At 36.5% G+C, this 26,671-nt stretch overlaps 1 protein-coding gene across 5 annotated transcripts in view; it reads right to left on the bottom strand.

Moving 5' to 3' along the window:
• LOC116175186 (cAMP-specific 3',5'-cyclic phosphodiesterase 4A-like) overlaps positions 1 to 26,671 on the bottom strand; it is a 118,597-nt gene that overhangs the window by 40,467 nt on the left and 51,459 nt on the right. The window contains exons 1-2 of one of the 5 annotated variants that reach the window (XM_031493318.1): positions 14,720 to 15,000; positions 2,445 to 2,866 (exon numbers count right to left, since the gene is read on the bottom strand). The exons of 3 other annotated variants lie outside the window; for them this stretch is intronic. The gene's annotated coding sequence lies outside the window, so the exon portion shown is untranslated. Of the gene's footprint in view, positions 1 to 2,444; positions 2,871 to 14,719; positions 15,001 to 26,671 lie in introns of those variants that run through there. One more of the 5 variants, XM_031493317.1, reaches the window with a different exon arrangement.

A 26,671-nucleotide genomic window follows, 5' to 3' on the forward strand; every position in this document is an offset into this window, starting at 1 on the left:
TTATATTCCTTAATAATTTTTATTCCTTTACTGGTAATGACACCTTCAGAAAAGAGATTTTTATGTAAATCTGGTACATACAACACATTTGTCAAAATAGCATATATCATTATTATTTAGATTAGATTAGCGCTCGAAGAGTAATAACGTGTATAATTCTTCCTCTCTGTATTTTGATAACCTTTCGTGTTGTAAAAGCAGTACCTACAGTAAGAAAAATAATACAACCCTTACATGTGTAGTATAAAGGTGCAAGTGTGTGTCATAAATTCATCAGTCTGGTTCGTACAATTTGTTATACAGTAATTATGCAATATTTGTACGCAAAAATTAACTGATACGTCCCCTGGCCTTCAATGCGTTACATCTAAACATTACTATCGTGCAAAATGTGTCGATATAGGTATCGAAGAACCAATTAGATTTTCTCAAAACGCTTGATGGACTGTGGAACTGCTTAAATTGCCGCAATTCACCTAACACTACTGTCTCTCATCAATGTGGCTGTTGTAAATTAATACCCGATGTACTTAAAACAATTAGCGACCTATCCAAAACTGTGGAAGATTTACAAACCAAACCTTAATTACATACCTATGCGTATGTGCAAATTAATTCTGAAGAATAAACATACTGTTTCCTTTTAATTAAAACTATCATTTGAGGGTTCAAAATTGTACTAACCAACAATCGATTTCGGATAATTTTAAAGTCAGCGTTCTTTGAGGTGAAATTAATGTTGGTGCACGGCAAATTTTCTCCGGGAAATAATCTACAGTTTCGTATAATTCATTCTACATTTGTACATGTACGCATAACAAATAAATGTCGAATGTAAATTTCTAACCCGGATAAAACGTCATCGCTTCCTGTTGATATTTCTATCCTAATCGCGATATGTGGCGAGCATATGTAAACAATATTAAACATGCATGCGTTTATCCTACTTGTTTCGTATACTTAATTGTATTTACAGCCAGACGTGAACATATCACCCTGAACCCTCCACAATAATTTGGAATTCCGGAATCAAGCACAAACTTAAACTCGCTGAACCTACCAAAATACCAAATAAATTGTATAACTATTAATCTACGATTTCGCAAAAAAATGGCAAGATTTTCCATAGATACGATGATCTAAAAGAAACCAAAATTTCCAAGACACTAAGGACCGCAGACATTTTGGAATTCTTCCAAAACTACATCATCGGAACGTATCCACGGCACGAGAAACGAGGGCGGCCTATTTTGGTGACAAACTAGAACCGATATTGGATAGTGGGATCACTTGAATATATTGTAGACCAAGACATGATAGCAAATTAAATTTTGGCGCGCGTCCAAAAGGGTCGACGGTGTCAATCAGCTAAACTCGCTCATAACGGAAACTGAAGATATATCTACTTTAATGGTAATGGAGAAATACGCGTCGGGCATAACTTAAGTTCGTCTACATCCCAACCTAATTCCTATGTTATTTATTAAGTAATTATTTTAAAACCATTGCAAATGTTTATTTAAAGAACTCAATTGTACATGACTAGGTACTAATAAATATTCATGTCGCTCTTTTACAGGACAAGGCTATCTTTTGACACACCTCCTTTCAGCACAAGACATTCGCATCAATTGCACAGAAAGTGTATAAATAATTTATGTTAAAATCTTGCGCGATGTCTTTATATTAAGTAGGAAAATGGATAATACATTTCATAGTCACTTGTTGCAATGGCTGCAACTTCTTCCTTAAATTATAACAATTCCTCTTTGTATTAAAAATGTCATTGTAATAGTGTGTCGAGAAAGTACTAATTGCCATTTCTGTATCAATATTTTGATTATTGACACATCTTATCCGTATTGTATTAATAACAAGTTCCACAAAATTTTGCTAAAGCTTATTCCCGTTTCCGTTCATATAGCTGTAAACTTTCACAAATAAGTTTAAATTGAGCTTTATGGTTCTTAAAGTATTCGGATAACAGTTTACTGCCTAGTAGATACTAAAGAACCCCAAAAATGTTATGTAATTTTCCGCGAAAATCGACAGTTTCCAGACTTATCATATAGCGATTCTGTATAAATATAGAATTGGCTTTAAAATCAGTTGTCATAGTTGGTGTCATACAATTTTGGCAATTTACCGGTGAATTAAAATCATCATAGTAGTATTATTTTCACAAAAATGTTATATCAATTTTATTAGCGTTATTTAAGGGATGGTCTGTGTCAATCAACTTCGTAAACTATTATTACCTGACCACCCCTAAATGTTTCTTCTCATTCACCTATTTTACTTTACATTTTACTTCACACATTACCTTTGTCTTTGATCCACCTACTCTTCTCAAACCCACTCTAGAATAATAAACGAATACAACAGTGCTAACCCTAGTTGCTAACGTGATAATGTTAAAAATTAATAAAACATAAGAAACTCACTTGTGGAATTCGTTCCTCCTCCGGTGGAGGGGCAGTAAGTTCCTGATAAGAATCGTCACTGCCCCTACGACTTGGAGCACCGCATACGGCCCTACGGAAGACGCGGGCGACCAGAGCACAAAGTCCGCACTGTTGTCGGCCGCCACGACGTCTTCCGCCATTCTCAGCCGCTAGCTCCCTGCCGCTTCCATCGCGACAGCACGCCACTGCTCCGCTTATACCGACAGCACTTCACCAAACTCAACTCTTCTGCACTTAATGTTACGTTACCTCCACAAGTCGAGGAAATTCCTTCGGCAAGCAAACTCTCAATTTACCACCAACGAAAAAACTTGTATCTTCCGAACTGTCTCTCGCAACAATTTCGGTGGTCCTTCCGTGAGAGAAACACCGGCTTATTCATCTCCAACTCGCGTTTAGGTCTATCTGAAAATAACATTAGAAAAAACGCTAAGCAAAATAAAATTTTTGGCAACGATATAGATTTTTTCGTCTTGAACGGAATTTAAACGATATCGCCCCAGTTTTGTCAAGAACAATCAGAAATTGCAATTTATCCTTGCTCATAACGCGATGTTAAGCAGCAGTTCCAAAAATATGCTGCCAAGTGTGTCCGATAATAATTGGGTATGTCGTCTCTCTAAATACACGGATTTCTCATATCAACTGCTACGCGACGAGATGCCTGCCAGTAATTAATAACTACACTGTTGACCGAGCTGTTGATGATCTGTACGAAATTAGGAACGCGTCTCCAAAATGGCCTAATAATTACTTAGTTGTCTTTGTTCAAAATAGCTTTTTCGTTAGTATCGACGACCGAACAGCTTCCGGAACCGGATACTGTTATTGTTACAGCCAAAAGCCAAAACTAATTAAACCCTGATATCTCCATCTCTACTCATTTCTTTGTAAATAAGGAAGTGACGTCAAGGTGGAGAAATTTCAAGGCGTTTACCGTCAAGCAGCGTCGAACTTTTTCGTTTAGAGTTACGTCGTATTTATTTTACCAAATGCATAACAATTCCCATTAAGTCCTTCAATTAACATAAGATGTTTAAATTTAATTCAAACTTGTAGCTCGAGTTGTAGCTCGAAAATCGAGAAGAAAAAGAATTATTGTAAAAACAAATAAAAAGGGCTCACTCACAGTGAGCGATACTAATTAGAAACACATAATTAAGGAAAAATTGATTTTACTAGTCGCAGTTTTCCTCTATAAAACATTTAATCTTGACTGCTATAGGATCGCATAGAAATCGCCGATTGTGAAGACATCTAGCTATATCCAAAAGATATCCTCGGACTACACGCATATCTTCCAATATCCAGTAAGTAGATGTCTATGGATATCCGTCCAAAAATTCTTACATGAGTCAAGAAGCAATGGATTTTATTGAGTCATAGTTTGAGAACACATCCTCCAAGTTCTTCAAATGTAGATGCAGTGTTCTTCCAATAACAACTACCTACTAGACCTCCTTGACTTTACCGATATTGTTGGCGAAGTAGAAACATACCTACATCGCAACCAAGAGATGCCCTCGGATTACAACATAACATTTTTGAAAATTAACAGAAAAAATGTTGTGCCGTGAATGGGATTGCCTACGTTAACATTCCATCTTGTGTACCTAAATTAAATAGTGAACTGCAACGACCATAATTAGCATTACGTTCTAATGGAACAAGCCCGATGCGTGGGCAGGTGATTGAGCGATGATTATTATACCTACATCATTAGCATTACTGATTAGACTAATTTCTTCAAATAAATACTTAGACGATGTGACTAGCTTTCCGGAACGATGAGTTTTTCCGCTTAAACTGGCCTCGCCACGTTATGCACTAGGAATAAAAAACCTCATTTATCACATACACACATACATTTCAATGTGGGAAGATATAAAGTATGGGAAAGAACAGTATTACTTTTCACACCTGTATTCTACGTTTCAGGCGAAGTGTGAAAATAACAGCGCGACAATAATATTATTTTAAGGCTGTTGAGTGTTGAGCATATTTTTGCAATTAAAAATAAAAATAGTATGTGGCACACGCTATGTGTGATATATTTATTGTTATTATTTAGTTTAGTGCCAAGCTCAGTTTGTCTTTCCTCAAGGATTATTTCTCTACTTTGCTTTCTAAGTGTCAACAATCAGTGCCTGGATCGATGTCCTAGAAAATTGTGTAAAAAATCGAATCATTCATCCACTCCAAACGTTTTTCAAGATTGAACTTTGCAGAAACGCTAGAAAAATGATTGAAAAAGAGGCGGTTTTTATTTTTCCAATTTTCCATTTTTGCTCTTGGGGAGCCAACAATCGCATATTACGCATATTCGCATATTTTACATTGAAATGTTTTGAACGTTTCGGGCAACAATCTGCACCTACGGGATTAAAACACACACTTTAGTCATTTGGTATAATATAATATACTACTGCAGGATGCATAACAAATACTTAAACCGGCGAGTCTGAAATGAAGCTTCAAATTTTTCACTTGGAATACGTCGGTAACATTAAATTTCAGCATCCTTAAATGTCTATTCAAAACCAAAATTTTAAAATGAAATATCAAACTTGAAGTTGGAAAGACTTTAGTAGCTTTAAATTGCAAGTGGAAATTTTTATTTTTAAAGTTCGGAGCATTGATACTGCAGAAGATTTAAGATCTGTCACTAATTGCAAGTTCAGCAAAATTCTATTCTAGTCATCAACGGAACATTTGGAAAAAATGCTAGTAAATAATTGAAGATGGATTGCATTCTACAAGAGTCAGTCAGTAGGTAGATTCACTAAAATACTGTAGTGATTTCTCTTTCGCCCACTTCTAATGAAGAGTGGCGTAAGGTACCATTTTGTCGACAACAGATGACACCCAATTAATTATGAAGCAGCACTAATCGCCAATTACATTGTAATTCTGAACTTGTGCTTGATTAGTAACTATAACCATTCTTTAATGAATAAACAAAGCTATAACGAATATGTTGGCGCTGAAATTTTAATGAATGCAAAACTGTTGAAAAAACAATTAAGAACAATTTGTGGCTTCCTCTAATTAAACTTTTAATTACCGCTTAATGCGCACTACTGTCTCCTCTTTTTCGTAGATAATAAAAGATTATACAGTAGCCGTTAACCGAAACAAAGGGGGCTAGGCGCGTTTTGGATAACTAATTCCGATAAAGCTTATTTTTAAATTCTAAGTGAAAAAAAAGCACAAGAAATGTCAAAATATTTTTAATCAAACCCTCAAAATGAAGTTTTTAACACAATACACATAGCGTAAGTAAAATGCAATGATTATTCTTTTGTACAATGCCGTTAATTTAGGTATATCTTCGGGTATATCTTTTAAAAAAATCTTCAATTTTCTTTTGTTTTTTGGTCGCTCTGTACGGTTTTGGTTAAACGCGATTTCGGTTAATAGAGATATCGATAATAGAGAGACCTGTAATAAAATTATGCATTGGCGTAAATTCACATCGGTATGCTTAAAATTAAGAACGCACTCATTATAATTCAAGGCGCGAGGATGAAATCCTATGACCTACGGTAAATTGCGCCCTCCACCCCTATTTTATTATGACTTACACATAATACTTAAATTGCAATAAAGTTTATTCGGCACTTGTCACTAATTTATTATTGAGACGGCGTACCGTACAGAATAGAACAATGACACCTCGAATGACACAATGCGCTAAAATAATTTGGCGTGCAGATTTAAATAGCCCTTGTATACGAAATTAGGTGTGCACCAAAAATGGGCCATTTATTATCGACCATACATATGTATGAGAAAACTTGCGTGCGCGTTAGATTTGCATTTTTTATTATCTTAGCTCATTACTTGTCTTTGTAATATGAATCAAGGAGAGCTAGCAAAAAACATTCGCAAAATGCTCTCAGTTGAATCTCTCAATAAAGTTACGTCAATCGATAGACGACACGCCCAATACGTGTCGGACGGTGCAGCGTCGAAACGCACGTCGACGTCTTTTCAGAACTTTTCGCAACTAAACGGAGATAAACACTCAACTCTAAAGCAAAGTTTCTAACTTCCGCGGCATGTGGAATGTACAACACGACAAAGAGTAATACATTAATGCGTTTACTGCGGAGGTACATTAGACGGCAGATTTTTAGATTTTCAAGGAAGGAAAGTGTGGGTAGTTCGTTTTTTTAACTCGCTGGAGGTCTAGTTATTACAAAAGGTTTCGACGAACAGCCCCGTTTTCCATACATTTTTAAATCCATACTCGTCGAATGTCAAATAAACCCCTAAAGCAGATCTAAAAAAGAGGCAGTACTTGGGTGTGACCCTACGCGGGGCCATTGGATTTCATACATTTTTAATAGGCTTGTTACATGTGGCATATAGGTCAGCTGTGCAAAGTTTGAACCTATTCGGTTCAAGCTCGGATCCAAGCAGGGATCCAGGCCAAGATCGGTCCAAGCGTTTGACAGTTATCGTGTTGACGGGCAGACGGAAACCATCGACTCCCCTATAAAGCTAGCATCGCTTTGCTCTGCCGCTTAATAATAATGTTCCTAGGCGTGGTACACAAATGAGGAGAAGGCTGTAATGTTAGTCCTGCCACTTTCCCGTCCGTTAAGACCATCAATAGCGTAACTGCAAAATCAGTGCCGAGTGGAAGTAATTCTCAACATTTGAGAGCTCGTTTAGGTCAGTAGAAAACCAACTTTTATTGAGGACGGGCAATGAGAGGGGGGAGGTCGGATCTACCTACGTCATTGATTTGATTTACTTCATGTTCAATCTCGTGTTCAATGTTAACATTAATCATACTTTTTTGACACATTCTTGAAAGTACAAATAGATGTATTATTATATTCATAGGGCAAATTTAATTTATAACGAGGCCATCCAAATTTGGTTTTGTTAGTATTTTTGTAGAGAATTTTATGGCCTTTGAAATGTGTCAATTGACGGTGGGTGCATATTATAAGTTAATTTAAAATGGGAATAGCTGGGGGTAAATGCTAAAATTACGGTAAACCTTTCGTTATACTTGAACATAGCTATGTAAATGGACGCTTTATTAAATTATAATCGATGGTATGTCTTGAAATGCAAGCTTTGGGAAGAAAGACGAAACGCTTGGTTACGATTACGCGTTGACGATTATTGCAAGCAGAAACGTTGAAACGTAGTGCATACATAAAAATCGTGAAACAAATTCCGTATATGCCAAGTATCACGATTCCACGACATCCAGTTATCTGAAAATTCGCTCGACGCACCCAGAAGTCCGGATATTTTGGGCGATGCATTACCTAGAACTGGATGATTTGAATATCCCGTAATAGTAATTTACATAAGTCAGGAAAATGATACATTACTGGCGAGGAAATATTGAAGTGCGAGGCCCCTTTGGGGACGAGTACTTTAGTTTCCAGTAAAGTGACAAGCGGCAAGAAAGGTGGTCTGCTCTGCCTTGTAATAGCCCTACTATTACCGTCTCACGTTTCTGATTGATAAAAAATAAATCTACATAAATAAACCGATTATATTGAAAAAAATAAAATAAATCCAAATTCCACTGCATTCACAATTGATTTCCTTTTTTATATTAAATCTTAATTACTCAGTTACTTACATCTATCCTGAATCTGAATAATATTTAAATTTACTTAATATAACACTTAATTAAATACCTACAGCAATGAATATTCTTCTAACTTCTAACTTATATTTATCCTATCTATATAAAACCATTCGGCAAAAAACAATTATAAAATGACAAAATAAAAATTTTATATGAATAAATTTCTAGGTAAATAACTTTTCATAAAAATAACTTACAATTTAGACAGTAGTATTCTTCCCCTTTTTAGATGGTGGGTATTGTAGTGGAGCATGATTTAGATTATTCTCAATCTTCGCCTATTAAATCCAATCGCGTAATCCCAATTGAACAACAATTTCTTAGCGCGCTTTTCGTACTTTAGGTATAATTTCTGAACGGAAGTCTTTCAATCGCACGTTAAACTAAACTTCAGTTACTCAATGATTAATATTTTCCGAACAATTCACTATTCCAGAACGACCAACTTGTTCTTGGTTAAAAAATACGATTTTTTAATTAATACGCGCAACAAATTTTATTTGGTTTGGGCCTTTTTACTTAAATGACCCGTTTCCGCGATGACACTCGCCCGTGCGAATATCTACGAAAAAACTTTATAAGTGGAGGCCGCGTTTTCCGCGGCGGTACCACGCTCCGCGTGAATATCTACGCAAAAAGCTCCAAAATTTCTGATCATTTTGGTTTTTATATCGCGAGTAAACCAACGCCCGTAATTAACGCTCTCATCAAGTTTCCGGAAATAAACAAACTCATAATTTTTTAGCTTCGCTGTTTTATTACATATTTTTCTTAGAATCTATTGCGTCTTTCAACCGGTGACCTTTTTTAAATCACGTACTAATCGTTAACTCGCCCAAAATAGGAAGTCCAAAACCAATAACTCATCTTATATTTCACGATATTTGAAACTTAATTACATCGAAAAAAAAAATGTTTGTTAATTTTAATGAACATTACAACTTCACAGAAATCTGAATCATCGATACGCATTTCTACCCGAATATAATTTTGAAATCCACAAAACTTGCAAAATTTAACAAGCTTCCGTTACAGCCTCTGTCATGGAAACTAAAATTTTCTTACAGAAAGTAGGCATCAAAATGAAGGTTTCAGGACGATTTTTGGTAAAACAAAGAATTTCTAAAGTTGGTATAATTTAATTCTAGTAGTACATTATCAGGGGAGTTCACTTCAATGGTTCTTCTATTTCTTCTATTTGAACTCGGATTTATATCAATATCATAAGAGTATAAAAATAAATTTCATTCTCTCCCCGCCGGAAACACACATCTAAATATTCATCAACAAGGAAACTATATATATAATCAAAATAATCCTCATTAGGTACCTACAAATGTGAACGAAACCAAGTGCGAAAAATTATTCATCAAATCCTCTAATTCTCTAATTGTTAGTCTTATTTTCCTTCGTATTTGCCTTGAGTGAATTGGTCCCGAAAAACTCGCCTGTTGAATATACTCTCAATTGCGAAATATTTTAAGAAATATACATTTGTATTTTTTGATTCCAATTAATGATACATTTTAATTTACAATCTTTTAAAACGGATTTCCAAAAAAATGTCAATAAAATAAATTCTCAAAACAATATATAATAAGTTTACATTTTGAACCGCCACATACATTGGGCCGAGCATTGGACGGAATGTAGAATCTCCAATAACAAACTTAAGTGCCAAACCTTGTCATCAAAAATCATTTAACCTTAGAATAAAGAGTCATTATTACTTACCTACCTTCCACAACGATGTTTAAGTAGCGATATTAATAGCGGTTGTGCTCAACGAAACCGCTAATTATCTCGCTAATTATACATAAATAGAAGAAAGGAAATTAATTTCCGTAATTAAGTGGTGTAGTACAGACACGAGACAATCGCAATAATTTGTCAACTGTAAATAGTCTACTTTTTTAGTCACGATTGTCTCCGCATACTAATTGAGGTGATCAAGTAATTTCCCATTGCAACAACGCCCGCAACGTCGCATTGTTAACGTTAAGTAGTTTGTTTTTGCAGTGGATCTATTAAAATTAACGCGGCGTGGGTTATTTATAAATATGTTTATTTAGTTGATTTATCTATTTGACGTAATGTGCTATGACCTTACTTTTTTGCTGAAGATTAACCCAACAAACAGGTATACGAGTATACTTGTTACCATAGAGTAGACCAATCTATGTTGTTGCACAATTGGAAACGTTACCAAGCTAATGATACCAGAAATGGAGAAACGCTTGGACCGATTCGGTTCAAACTTTGCATAGTTGACTTATATGCCACATGTAACACGCCTATTGAAAATGGGGCAAATCCAATAACTCCGTAGGGTCAAACCAAGGTGTTCTGTCGCTTTTTTAGATCCGCTTTAGAGGTTTATTACTTATAAACTAGTTGATTAAATGCGTTTTATTCAGACGGGTTATTTTTTGTACTGCAGGAATCCGCAGTAATCTCAGTAATAATTAACGATAGCAATTTAACCGTAAAAGTGACCATTGAAAGAAGGATACCATTGTAACGGTATAATCAGCTCTGCGATGTGTCAGAAACGTCAAACTTAACGTGCAGATTATCTGTCCAAAAAACGCTATTGACGTGATTTAGTATGGACAATAACGTTTTCTCTCGCGTTTTCTACAGATAAAGTGCAGAAACATCACAGGGCTAATTATTGTCCCTTTAATTTTAATTTTAAGATTTTGAGCTGAAATAACTATTCAAAAATCCTATGACAATTCAACTCATGTATAAAAAATCGCATAAGCCGCAGTGCAATTGTCACTTTGACAGCGGCAAAAGTTACCTGCAACTTTTCCAGCGACAAATGCACTAGTGGTTTTTCACTTATTCATTTTCGCACCAATTATCGCATTATCCTTTCCCATATGACTAGTTTGACGTCTGTCAATAATTGACTAGTTTGGTGAATTTCTTGTTCGTTAAATTGTCCTGCCGAATTACACTCGTACTCGAGGTTTGCATTTAAACCGAGTACATTTGGGTTGCTGCAATTCAAATCTGTTTCCTTTTAGCAATTGAACTCGAAAAACTGTCAACCTAAAAATGCTCCACCTTCGGTGTCGCATTTTTATTAGTTGACAGTTTTTCTCGTCTAATTGCTAGGCAACAAATTTTCATTACCTTAACAACCCAAATTTACTCGGTAAAATACAAACCTCTTGTGCAATTATAAGTGAAAAAACCTCGGACAAAACTATGACGCCAGCTATGACGATTCTCGTAAATCTACTACGATTATAAAATATGGTGCAAGAATTAAAATGTACATTCATAAGCATGGATTTTTAATTGTTTATTGCCACCATTTGTTTCACATTCAAGCCCTTCTGGAGGAAAAATGACACATTTGTCCCTAAAATAGAAGATTCAAAACGTCGAGTAGGTATTGAAATAATTTTATTGAATCTCTAAATTGTCACAAAATATCCATCATATAAAAGACTGGGTTACTCGTTTTGCAGGGAACTAGTACGCAAAAAGTAGGACACAAAAGCCCTCATACTGCTACACCCTCGGCTACAACAAATTTATCTTGTATCTTTCTATTCGTATTTATTTACACTTTTTATGATAATATTCAGTCAGTGAACTCCGAGGTGAACTCGGGCAATATTATTTATCACATTTTATCTACAAACGCATGTAATCTCTCCAAAATTCGACTATAAATCTGGTAGGTATAAGGTCATTATTTATTCCTTTAATTGTATATTAAGCACTTCCGTAATCGGTTTATAGACTGAAAGATGGTGACAACAAAACACCTAATCGCCATAATATTTTCTGCAGAGTGAAATGTATCGCCATAATCACTTGAATTTTAAGGGTTGCTATTGTCTCTTTTATATCGTTCACTCGGAGACTAACATAATTTAGTTATCCTCTTGGTTATCCTGGAGACAAGTCTGGAATAAGTAATTAATTAATAATGTCGGTCTTCGAAAACCACAGTGACTTATGTACTGAGCGTATTTTGAAAATTAAATTGGGAAAATAAAATAAAATAGAACATCCTCGAAAATTCGATGAATAAGTAAACGCTCCTGTTCTCGCTCCTGTTATACCTATACGGAGCCGAAAAATTTTAGTCTCTTAAAGAGTTCTAGAATACTTTCGATGAAATGAAAGTTGGTCAGAGGGGTTGGTTGCCATTAAGAGTCATCAAGAAAAAAAGTTATCAAATTAGTCAGCAGCAAATTGTATACTTAATTGTATATACCACGGGACTGAAGTACTTTTAATCCCGAAGGCTATAATTTACATGAGGGATTAATATTAAGACTACTACTTTAGTCGCAAGGTAGATACGATACTTTTCGTACTTCCGAAACTGAAACGTAGGTATACATTAGGTATGGCGTTAGAGAACGCGTTCTTTCGACTGTCATTGCTAGTGTCATAAGCTTGGTCATGAGTGACAAAGGTGTATTTGATATTGATAAAAGAGCAGCCGAAGTAGGTGAAGAATTGATACCACCGATGTTCAAAAAACTATATGAGCATCAGTACGATGCGTTTAAGAAGTGGTGCCGCATAAAAATGTAGAACAACCTACTGAAAATGTCTTTCATCCTTCCGGAATTTTCGTCTAAATTTAATCCCGGAGGGACAAAAAGTGACACTTCAGTCCATGTCATAATGGAGTGAAGTTGTCACTTTAGTCTCGGAAGAATCCATTGAAAATTTTTAGCATATTTTGAAAGTGACCCGCGGCTAGCGCGAGGGCTAGCCTTTATCATAAATTTTACGGTCACGTACTTATTTAAATTTCTCCTTTAAACCTCACCAGTAACAAATTGGGGATTTAATGAAATCATTCCAAATTTCGGTTTTGAGATATCACCGGATCTTTATACGTTTCAATGTCACAGGAGTCCAAGAGTGCTTTTTAACAAAATCGAGTAAAAATGTTCCTAACTTGGAGCTACTTAGCCATTGCCACCACCATTTTTTTAAATCAAGTATCGTTTTAAGATCAAGAAACTTTTAATATAAAATTGTTATCCATCTATATGTACAGGGATATTGATTATAAATTATCCAATGGATATTTTTGTTATCAACGCAGGTAGAGGTGTGCAGCATGAAAGGCCGCTTTGAAGTTGAACCTTTGAAGGGAGTTATGCAAACTAATTTCTCTACAACTCTTACTGTAAGACCCAGTGATCGCGTTTTGTTGACAAGGGAATGAAATACAGGAAATACATCATTTTCACACACTTATGATGAAGAAACGTAACGTTTTGGAAGAGTCGTAGAAGATGTGCTAAGCTCCGAATCTCGATTGTAAGCAAATTTGATGAACAAAACCATTGACAAAGTGCATAACTGCATACTGTAACCGATACTGATACACTGACGATAGCTAAGGAAGCATAATCAAAAAAGCGAGTAAAAAAGTGTAATGGTTGAAATGTAGTACCGAGTGTGGTACCTAGTACAAAGTTTGATTCTTATGGCGCAAATCAGTACACAATTAATGTACAACAATTTATCTGAATCCATCTACGTGGAGCTTCAGCTGTGACATTAAGTTGTAACCCCAACGTGATTTATGCTGTCTACATGAGTTAATGAGTAAGAAATAACGATATTAATAATAATAATGCCTTTATTCGTGCATTTTACAAATTGACAATTGATGAAACAAAAAAGAAAGGGAAGAAAAAAATGGCAATACAAAAATCAATAATTATTCGTACAGTAAAAAGCAAAAATGTTTCGTGCCATTATTATTGTATTTACAGGTTCGCCAATCCTATTTGTAGGGGTTGCAACTTAATCGATCCAGACCTTTCGACGTTTCACGTGTACTAGGTATTGAGTCAAAATGCCTTGAAAACCGCATTCTCCGGAGACATTCTTATCCTCCACACAGAAACGCAAAAAATCCAGTTTCGTCAAAGGCGTCCAAAATCCAAATTATAATTTGAGAGTAAGTAAAGTGTTAAGAGCGCAGTCGAGATCTATGTCTCTTCGAAAGGGCCTTCGCTTTATAAATAAGTGACAAATTTACTACGATCCTTGGAATTATCCTTGAAAGTGTCATGCACCTTAACGTATTATAATAATAGCCGAGGTGCTTATTATTAATTTATGAGGTAAAAATTCAGTGACTGCTTGTCGCTTGTTATAGGTTAAATAAGTTTAATAGAGAAGACATCCTTTGGTATAGGTTTTGCTCGAGGTTTTGCTTGTTGTCAAAACCGACTGTCCCCATAACGGTATATCGGCGTGATAATGATTTCCCGGTTCTATTTTGGTATTGTTATCGACGTTAGGCGACGGTAAATGTTATCACTATGTAAATTCCTTCAACGTTTTAGTTTTCCATGCTCAAAATTCGATGAAGGAGCGAAACTGAGTTGAGCGAACTTGTTCCGAAATTGTTGGGTCGAAAAAATGTTTCATTGTAAATAATTTATTCTAACGCACACTTCTTTTATTGTTATTTATGTTGAGTGCATGACACCTACGTCTGGCGTATGCAGCCTATTTTTGGAACGGTCGCTGATTAACTGCGTATGTTGGTCAACAAGATATGCGATATCAGGAACGTTATGTTTTCGGTATCGAAAGTAACGGGAAAAAATTTACTTTTACTTACAACGAAAACAACTGGTATTATCCACAAACTGAAGTGAGCGGCTGTCAGTCACTGAATTAAGGCAGCGCACACAATTTAAGAACCTTTTTATGAATGAAACTGAACGCACAAAACGTTATCACATACTCTAGAGGCATTTACGGGACTTTTCCCATAAACGGCTATTGTTTCCGCTTGTACGTGTCATAAATTCGCTACGTTTCCTCCATGCGGCATAGCAAACGACTGTTGAGCACAGCAGCAGGCAGGAGCCCGGGATCGTCGGGTTCGGGTCGCGTCTCCCGCAACGCCTGTTCCACGGTAGCCTATTCAACGCAGGCCCGATAAACCGAATATCTACGACCTTTAACGAATCTTGTATTTTTTTAGACAGTAAGTAATAGGGCTCTGCTGCACCGTTCATCGATTGCTCACAAACGCTTGCGGCATAAGGTCGCTCGCGTCCATCCATACAGACTCATCCCCAGTTTGACATGTTTATTCCAGTAGTTTGACCGTCCAACTTAAATGTTTAATGAACTTAAAACCTACCAGAGCAAGGCCCTTTTTAGGGCACGAGAAATACGGTCGCTCAAGTTTTCCGCGTTTTACAAACCAATTATTTCGCAAATGATTGACACATTTAATCCTTGTTGGAATTTAAATTTTTAATATTTCTCTCCTCTCCGTAGCATAGCATTTTATTACCTGTTGGAATAAGAGATGCTTCTCAATAGGTTTCTAAATATATTTATTTTTGCTTTCATTTTTTTTCTAATGATTTTAATTACAAACAGTTAGTAACTGCAGCTGTTTAGCTATTAATTTAAAATTCAAGTGTAGGCAAATTTGTGTCTTCTTATAATAGAGACATGCAAAAGTGTAAGTATCCTACGAGTACATTTCTATCTATCTACCTATTGTAATGGTACCAGTCTATTTATAGGTTTATAGGGGTACAGGTTTATATATTTTCAAGAAACACTCTAACTTTCGTAATTATGAACCGATTTCGATCAAACTTTAAGGGTCGATATAACTTAACTTATGAATATCTCGGCCAAGTTGGTGAATCAGCCAATTCCGCCATATTGAAACAAAATGGCTCCACCTGATCGGTCGAGGCGAAAAGGATTTTTAGCGCATTTTTCAGTACCGGATGACCTACTCAAGTCGATATGATGGACCATCCGCCTGCCTCCAAGCACGCAAGCGATCCTAGCCGTACAGCAGAAGGCATCCCTCTCCGAAGCCGCAGATCTATAGCAGACGCCATCAACGCCAACAACCTGCCCGCAGTTTACGCTGTCGAGGACACGCTCCATGAAGCGGTCACAACCCTCACCGCAGAGATTGCCGAGCTCAAAGTCCAGTCCAGAGGAAGAAACGCCCACTCACAAGTGAAAACAGCCGAAGCCGCACGCCCCGACGAGAATTCGACATCTGCTGGTACCATTTCCAGTACGGGAAGGAAGCGAAGAACTGCCGCCCCCCATGCAAAGAAAGCCCGGGAAACGAGCAAGCCGGTCGCTAGAGGTGGTACGCGACTCTCAACCAGGCCCCCGCCGTTTGTACATAGCTGACAGGACCACCAATACGAAATTCCTCATCGACACCTGAGCAGAGGTCTGCGTTTTCCCTTTTCAGCAGACGAAGGAAAGGCGCCAGCCCACCAAATACAAACTCTACGCCGCCAATGGGATCGACCTTTAACACGTACGGAACGATCCACTTCAATATCGATTTGAAACTTCGACGGAATTTCCCTTGGCGATTCATCGTAGCTGACACTTCAAAACCGATAATAGGATCCGATTTCCTATCACACTACGAACTCTTAGTGGACATCAAGAACCAGAAGCTGATCGACAGCCGCACAAGTCTCGCCCGCCAAGGAGAGCAGCAAACGACGACAGCATCTGTACCACCTCCAGGGCAGAGAAATACCACGACCTACTAAGAGAGAGTTTCCACAATCAACCAAACCGCCGGGAACGCTGAACGAAGTCAAACATAACACTGAGCACCACATCCAGACGACATATGGACCTCCAGTCGCACACAGACCGCACAGGTTAGCACCGGACAAGCTAAAGGCAGCCCGGAAGGAATTCCAGTTAATGATTCAGCTCGGAATAGCAAGTCCTTCAGCCAGTCCCTGGGCGTCACCGCTACACCTACTTCCTACGAAGTCGGCAGACTGGAGGCCATGTGGAGACTACCGGGTCCTAAACGCCAGGACGATTCCCGATATTTACTCGGTTTCACGCATAAAAGACTTCGCGCAAGAACTGGCCCGGAAAAACGTATTTTCCACGATTGACCTAGTCAAAACCAGATCCCGGTAGCAAAAGAAGACATTCCGAAGACGGCAATAACGACACCCTTCGCACTGTTCGATTCCCAGACATGACCTTCGGGTTACGAAACGCCGCCCCGTCGTGATGGCCGTCTGGCACACCTTTAAGGTATAGGCTACCTACTGCAAAAAGTTCCAGGACTCTAGGACCATTCTCCTAGAAGTAGTTCGCAACGGCAGAAGAAGAAGGACGGACGGACAATAGCACATTTTTTTAATTCTTAAAAAATGCGCTAAAAATGATACATAGAAAGCTAAAAATTATTTATTATTTATTACCTACATGAAGGTAAAGATTAGTGATTCTTTGAGTTGCAGAGCAAATCTTTCTTCTTACACACGCACTTCTTGGGTGAAATGTAAGAAATACACTGAATCTTACAGTGCAACACATTACACAAATAATAGAGTAATGTTGGCTGTCTCACGGGAATGATAACTAAGACAATACGCGCGCAGTTACAATTGTAGAACATTTCTGAAGCAACTTTTACTAAACCACAGTAAGCATAGTTAACCCTTATAAGGCAGGTTGATCCGTTGATCGGTTTATTTTGAATCAACTTTTACTGATTCTTTTAGTAGGAGTTGACTTTACCTAGACAGAGTCATGTGTGAATAGTTATTTTTGAAGCAAAAGTTATTAATAATCAGTTGAAACTTTTACTGCGACTGCCGGTGCAGTGTTCAGTATCGTATTGTGCGAATAAAAACTTTAAAACTCGTCTTGATCCCGCAATTCAAAAATTAAATTAAAAGCGCTCAACTGTTTACGCCTGTTTACCCACTCTCTGGCCCATACTGTAGTGTGTTCTTTTGCTGTTTTGTTTCTCCAACAATCTTATAGAAATAATATGATCGCTACAGCTATTACGTCATCATTCATTCTAGAAATTTCGCTATAAACAAACGTTTTCCACAGCGTACGCGAATAAACTGCGAGATTGAAACTACAAGGGATGCTGCAACTCAAACACATTGCAAAAGCAGGGCTTTGATGTCAACATAACGTATTCTAAAATAAATCCAGGATTGTAAAGTTACTTTCTGAAAATGGGAAAATAAACAAAAAAAACGGCTTTTCAAAATGTCGTTCACAATGTACTGTAAATAAATCACCGAATTATTAAATCCGTCCATACACCTAAATGCACCACAATAGAAGTAGAACCGCATAATTTCCAAACCAAAAAATTTTAGTGTATTTGTTGTGTTATTTTATGAACCGAACCGTACGCTATATTTTTTTTCTTATTTTTATGTGTTATACATTGTGTGTTTGCACATTCTTGCTTAGTTGAGTGTACAGTGAATTTTTTTTTAATGCGAACATAGGAGTTCGCATGCAATGTATTTTCCCTATGTTCGATTTAAAAAAAAACACATCAATCTATGAGGTGTGCGCGGTTCACATTCCCAAAACGCGCACTTTTGTGTGACTATGAACAGCAACTCATAGTCTTTATGATAAAGAGCACTCGGTAAGATTTTTTTAAATAAGCCATGTGAGGCCATAGCAACTTTAGGACAAATTTTTCTTAAACTTATGATAACTTGACTTCACATGGCACGCGCTGACATTACAATTCATTGTGAACCAACCAAAATTATTGGTAGGTCATGTGCACCTGGTATTCTACTAATTTGATTTGTTCAATACATAAATGAAGAAAATAAGAAAATAAATAACGAAAACAATTACAATAAATGTGGAAGTGTCCTCCTTGACATTCTAAGCAATAACCTAACCGATTTCGTAATTAAATTGGACGGCGGTATTTTTAAAGAATGTGACAGCTGTCAATTGTATCTACTACTCATTTGAACTACTCAATAGCTTGATGTGTTTTTTTAAAAAATCGAACATAGGGAAATTACATTGCATACAAACTCCTATGTTCGCATTTAAAAAAAATTCACTGTATATGTACGCTCGAGTTATACCAAAGAAGCAAAGCTCTTCAAACTGGATTACCAAATAAACCTTATTTAAGCGTACCTACGAGTATAGGAAATGAGGAACCACATTCACTATTAAGGTAAGATCTCAACGATGTTTTAATTTGTTTAATCAGCATTTACGTGCAGATTTAAGACAATTCCATGCTCTCGTTGCGACTGGCTTTGCAATTATGAACATTTCACGTTGAGAAAGAGATTTTAATGATTACCTACCCAATTCACCCCAACGCCTCGCGATAAATGAGATATACAATGTCAATGTTTAATTAGTGTAACAATAAATGGGAAAAAGTTTGAATTGCTCCCTCGCGTGCCCACAATAACGCAATTGTTGGTTCAACTACATTAAATATTTCATCCAGCCTCCTGTAACCTAAGATTTGCCTTAATTAAAATTAAAGTTATATCTTTTACCGCTTCTTTTAGTATGCTCGCGAAATTATCAGCTTTCCTATATAAAGGAAGTGAAAATTGCTTTTCCAGGATAAGGTCGCAAAAAAAGCAAAAACCTCTGAGCAATTAAAAGTTTCTCCGATTGCTCTCGATCACCTAAAAACAAAAACGAGAAATACTTCATTAATTAATGATGGAGAAACGAGCTGTTGACGTCTTGTATAAAATAGTCGTTAGGTTATATTGCTATCTACGGAAGACTACATACAGACGTCGCTCGTCACGCAACAGGTCATTAGTATTTCGCCATATCCAGCTTGTGCCAAATTTGGTTATTTGAAGTCTCAGATAGGCGAGCAGATAGGTCTTCGTATAGCGATGGTTGCAATTCCTTTTGGGTTCAATTGAGGGATTTTAATTAACTATAGGTACATTTCTCCTAGCACTAGAAAAATTCCCCTAGAAAATAACTAAAACGTTCACATCATGGCCGCGCTCACGGTAGGACCATTTCTACCTCTATGCAACTGTTTCATCAGCAGTCCATCTTAATTTATAAGTTCGTGGTCAAGGAGCTGCATTTTACTGGTAATCCTTCGGTGATGGTCTTACACTGCTGCTGGATTTTCGAAAATACGTGAAGTTCTGGGATGGCTTTCCAGTCTTTGGATGGCTTCCGAGTCTTTGGTGATAAAATTTAGCCATATTTCATACCATTGGGCAGGCATTGTACAAGTGACCAATTTGAATTTATTGTTCCTTGATTCTTATGAGTTGAGAAATGAGAAGTATCTGGAGTGATATCTTCTTCTGGTTTTAGACAGGTTATTACATTGATTTAGCTTTAACGATTATTGAGATAATGATTAAGATATGTACGCTTATAAGCTAAGCGCCGCTTAAATTTGTCGGTGCAAACGGCCATTAACCCTCTACAAAACTGTCGCTATAACATAACTACAGTTCAATGCCGTTTGAAAATAACAAACTTAGGGCCAATCGCACCGTCAAAATTAAGTATCCCTTAAAGTTAAGCATAACTTAAATACCATAGCAACGATTGTCTTAATAATCGTTGCCATAGATTTTAAGTTCGACTTAACTTTAAGCAAGGCGTAATTTTGTTGATGCAACTGGGGCTTAATCTCCGAACGGTGCCATTATGACGGATGTAACATGGCCAATTGGATGTCATTACGGCTTTCATAAATATGAATTCATAAAAGCACGCAAATGATAACTGCTACTATTTTCTACAGCAAACGTCAAATTTGACAAACGTGATTACCATGACATCCAGTAGTATGGACACTTGATAATTTTGAATTATAAGTTACGAAAACGTTTAGCTAACACAAAAATCCGAATGAAATCTATTTGAGCCGTCGTAGAAAAAATTTTGAATGATACACGTTCTATATGAACGTTATTAATGAAACTTGTGTAACTAAAATCACTCGGCTACGCCTCGTGAATTTAACGTTACACGCCTTTCATTACGACGTTCATAGACGAATTTGTATATCATTAATACCTATAAAATTGCTCTTTGAGAGAAAAAGCCTAAGATAGTTGCCGATAAGACCGTATTGCTATACGACAAAGGCTCAACGAATTTGACTAGTTGTAGATGAATGTAGCATTCGGGGATTAAGACAGCCACCCTACAGTCCGAATTTAGCATCGTTGGACTACTATCTTTTCCCCAAGTTACCTACTTCTGATGATGAGAAATTTTTTTGAAGGGATCTGTTTATTGCAGAAACGGCTGAAGGAACATATTTGGAAAAATATATTTTGTTTTATCTTAAATTCCTTTTCTTTTAAATCTATAGGTTGTATATAAAGTTTTTCGTCGGTTGCTTCTACCGAGATCAAAATCACGGAAGTTACGAAAGTACCACAAATGTTGAAACGGTCTGGAATGTAGCTTCCATCGGAACAGTTTGATTTCTCATTATAACGGATGTCCCAAAATTAACGCAAGATTTGAATTTGCCGCCATTTGTGCGGTGAAGTGTTGGCAACCCTGAAAAAAAAGCAATTTGACAGCTAACAGTATAGGGTTATTAAAAATGGAGCGTTACACGGAACAACGTGTCTTCATTATTAAAGAATATTTCAAAAATAGTGAAAGCTTGGCGGCTGCAGTTCGAAAATTTCATACAAAATATCGGTAGTGTTTTAACTTCGTCAACTGTGAAGAGATTAATTGAAAAATTCATGGAGACTGGATCCGTTGGAGACGCCAAACACACTGGTCGTCCAAAAACAAGCCGTTCGAATGTGAACACTATTCCGACCATATTTTGTATGAAATTTTCGAACTGCAGCCGCCAAGCTTTCACTATTTTTGAAATATTCTTTAATAATGAAGACACGTTGTTCTATCGTGTAACGCTCCATTTTTAATAACCCTACACTGTTAGCTGTCAAATTGCTTTTTTTTCAGGGTTGCCAACACTTCACCGCACAAATGGCGGCAAATTCAAATCTTGCGTTAATTTTGGGACACCCTTTATTACTAAAAATTTTTTGCTTGCATACCCTCTAACGCCCAATTAGTTTGCATACACTCGCTTTAACAAATCATCATCAACTAACAAACATTGCGGATGTCTCTGCATGCACGAGAACGTATTTGTTCGATTTCACTACACAAAATTTAACAAAATAAGTCACTGAGAGCAGTAGACGTAGCGCACAAAGATTTGGCCACCCAACTAAAAAAAGCTCAATTTCCGCTAGTTTTCAAAGAGGAAAGTAAAATATGTTGGTACGCCATTAACTGATATTACTTGAGCACTGTATAACCAACATCGATTTCTGTGCTTTACCAATTATTAATCGAATCAAAAGGCCGAATGCGAATAGAACCAAAAGGCTAATTGTAATTGTGTAGATATTAATTCAGTGAACATTAGTTCAATGTAAGGGTTAACGATACGCCAATTAAAATCTAACTTTAGTTTAGTCCATCGTTACATGAATGCATTTGCCGCCGAAGCAATATTAATTAGTGCGGCTTACTAATAAGATAAGCAGATGTATTTCAACAGGCGAACAGCCTCACATATGTACCGGTCCAATAGTTTATGTATAAACCAAAACAAGATCGCAACCAAATGCTCGGTATTATAACTGACTCAAAGAATGATGGTGCACATAATTTTCCACTAAAAATTAAACGTTTTTGTTTCTTAATTACATTCTTCTATACTGATCTGATCCATTACGATATCGCGTCAAAGAAACTGAAACCGTACGCTGTCCACTTTTAACTTCAATGTCCTACAAATGTGACATTTGCTTTAGTTACACAACTTCATTTTAACGGCCATGCACTCTCACACTGTTCTCCCAAGTACGATTAACCCCAATTAGATCTTTAATTGAGTAGGTGCACTTAATGAGCAGCAAATTGTTGATAATCACGGTGCGAATTTTACATAGACTGCCTAGGAAGCCTCATAGTAGGGGAGCTAGCTCGTAATCCACTGAACGAGAATGATCCAAATTTTAATCGATAGAGTTCTACTTTGCCCTATCCGAGTATGCTAAAATGGATCGTCTGCCGCCTCAGGTCATATGGCTTAAGGCGTCGCGGTACTTCTTGCGGTACCAATTTTAAATGGTTGTTTTTTGAGAAAATATAAGTTCTATAGCAAGTGAAATCGTTGATAATAGCTCTTAAAGAATATTTAAAAAAATCGCGAACATTTGATAACTCCGTAAAAAACAATTTTTAGTCGGTTTTTCATGACTTTTCTACGGATATACCTATATAACAAGGTAACGGTTGAATGAATGAAGCTGAATTTTTACAGTCTTGACTGTTTCTTTTTAAATTTTTTGTCTAATTATAAGATTATCTTATTATTATAAGATGTTGTGTTTTTCGGCACCTATTTTCTTAGTGGGATATAATTATTGTTCGGCCAGACAACTAATTGTTGTACTATAATTTGTGTGCACAACATTATATGTGTTTCACATTTTATGGTTCACCTTGGAGTTCAACCGAGGACATGAATATTAAAATTTAAAAACATAGTGTGGCTGATTTGTGAGTAAGGCAAGTTATTTATTTTTTATTTTGCCTTTTATGTATGCAAGTATGTTTCGTGATTGAAAATATCAACAATATTTACAAAATTACCATTTTATTCATAGGAAATAAGTCAGATTGAATGACTTATGAACAATCCGCGGCTGGAGAGACGAGAGTAGAGTTGATAGAAAGTTTCGTTGAAGCCTATCACTAAGGTTAAATGAAGGATACAGTCGTGCACCCCACTTCGAAATGCCCAAACTTCAACATCCTAAACCTGAAGCATACATTTTTAATTTTTGACCAGTGAAACTATAAGTTTGACTTTTTTTGGCAAAAGAAATGAGAGGTAAATGAATTTTCAAGGACAGGTAGCGAACATTATTTGCCATCTAGGCAAACGTGGTTTATCTTGTTTGAGAAAGACGCTAATCGTATGGTTTAGATGACCCAGAACTAAAAATTGATGGTTTATATGATTTTGCTTAGCATTTTGGCAACGTTGGAGGAAGCGGTTAAATGACAGACCGCGTCCAAAATCTATGATGTTAGTGGGGCTCCTAAAGATGTACTTTTTGATACGAGTTTCTCCGTCCGTCACAGCAAAGGATGAACTTGGTGTGAACTTGCCTAGGTTTTAATACATTTGGGTACGATCATACCGTCGTATACAATTTTTTGAATTTGGTGCGATCATATACTAACGCTAAAAATGAAATTATTATACATATTGACCGCTCCGTGTAGGCAAAGACTCTTTGGTGTAGGCCAAATTTGTAGAACCTTGTAAGGTATGGATCGAGTCTTACTGACTACTTACCGTAGAAGCAATATTACGACTCGTGATTTGGCAGAAAATGTGGTCCAACAACAATTCTAGCTCTAGGGAACGCGTTTAATTAAACACATTTTTCTAGATACATTTTGCATTAATCAAAACGATAATACTCGATAACAAAAAAAATTATGCAAAAGATGCAGAATAAGATTACCAATGGTTTTTTTGGAAAGATATTAAAAATGGGCATCAAATGCGACAAAATAAATTGAAGTGAGGGTTTGTACAAATCAAATCGCGGAAAAAGAAAGAATAGGGGTTGCAAACCACCAGACTCGTTGTGTGGATTATTCGAAAAGCCAATGACAAAAGTATGACAAGCATGTGCATATATCGCCTCACATTATCGTCAAAGAAAAGTAGTACGATATAAGGTTTCCCAATTTTCCGTTAAAATCCCATTATTGTTCATTTTCCTTTCATTGAAACGCGACCTGAAATCTTATCGAAAGCAAAAACAACGGCCTTTTAGTTTAATCTTTATTCATTTAATCTTTCAGGAAAAATTCGAACCTATCCTTCAGTTCGTAATTCAAGGATGCTTATATCTAAAAGAGCGAGGAAACCTTAACGTAAATTTCATTTCGAATCCCTTCAGCTATTGCACAACACTGGCAAAGACGTCCATAATAAATGCTTATTTTTATTAATAAGAAAATTCCTTTCATTGAGCTTGCCGTGATAAATTAAATTTTGCATCCATCTGACCTACTTTCGCGAAATTTTAAATATTCTCTTAAAATAGAAACCTCAAGGGTTGATTAGTTGCTCGATTTTAATCACAGAGATGGAAGTAGAATAAGTTAATTAAATCCAAATTTTCTTTCTCTCTAAACCGGACGCTATACGCAATTGAAATTAAATTTTATCCACAGGTTTATTATTACGTTTCTTTTCCAAATTAATACGTCCTTATAGACGACGTTTGGCTTCCTCTTTGGTTAATTACAGAATGCGGATCTGTACTAAAAAATTTCTGAAAGTCTACCATTCGCTGTAATATAAAATTTTACCTTTACGTTTAGGGTTTGACTTACAACCTTATGTGATAAAGAAGAAATCAGCCTGCACTTTTGAAATCGAGGTGTAAATGATCAACCGCGGTCTCTCTACGGCCAGCTTTTCGCCTTTCATCAGCGAATATAATTATATACAGGATGTTGTGACCCTTTAGTTGTGCCAAAAAATCTGGCGATAGAGGGTACCACATCAACCAGTTTTTTTTTCAAACAAATCAAGAGTGTTGTTGGAAGCTACCCTTAAAAAGCTCCCCAAAATAAGACACATCAAGAAGGACGGCACGTCTTTCGGTAGGATATTTGATATATCCTTTGCGATGGTGTAAAACTTTTTTCAAAATTCCTACCCCAAGATGGTGCACATCTAAACGATGGTGGGAAAACCGGAAAGCAGAAATCTGATTTCAACGGAATATGGTATTTGGCGGTCGTTTAACATGAAAATGTGGAATCGGGATGTAACACATTCATCCGAGCAATTTCTACTTTTAAAATGAATTGCGATAGTGTAGTGCAAAACTAATTAGCGTACCTAACTAATACACAGATGCGTAAAAAAGCGACTGTATAAAATAAAACAGTAGGTATTATAATCAATAACTAAACGGAAATAATTTATAAAATACACAATTTCCTATCGTGGCAACGCTAATAATAATCGGTACCCTCGATTCAGATTAAATTCCATATGCAGGATGTAGATAGTACAAACGGGAGTACGTTGCATTTGAACGCATTTAGAAAATTGCTCAGACATTTTTCAACACTAAAACTGAGAATTGTCGTTACAAAACTGCTTCCAGCATTTTTACACAAAATTTAAATAACCAATATTTCCAAAACTGAAAACATTAAAAAAGACGTTGACGCAGAATAGACATAATTTTTGATCAACTTGAAAGGGTTTCATGTATACGGTATATAAATTATTTGATTAAAAAATGCCGCAAGCCATTTATAATGCGTTGAGAAATATGTCATTCAAAAGCAATTATGCACGGTATAAGTAAAAATCGTCCGCTCTCTCTCAAGTAAATGTTAACATACGTCGTGATAAACACAAACAAAGGGAAATGAAGGGTGATCCCCATTGGAAATCAACTTCAAGCTCTAAAACTTAAACCAGGAAATAGTTTGAGTCCTTATTTGCGATAAAGTCCGTTCCGCTCTGGTTCTGATAGGTATCTAGTTCAGATTTTGTTTTTTTACATTTTGCCAGGATTATTATACATGTAAAACCGTTATACATAGTACAAACGTAAAGGCAATCGGACTCCCTCCTAACCTAATAATTGTTTTATTGAAGATTCGCCAGAAATAGGGCGAGATAATGGAATAAGGGCTTTCAAGC

The sequence above is a fragment of the Photinus pyralis genome, unplaced genomic scaffold (genome assembly GCF_008802855.1).
Source record: "Photinus pyralis isolate 1611_PpyrPB1 unplaced genomic scaffold, Ppyr1.3 Ppyr1.4_LG6, whole genome shotgun sequence".
Taxonomy (NCBI): Eukaryota; Metazoa; Arthropoda; class Insecta; order Coleoptera; family Lampyridae; genus Photinus; species Photinus pyralis.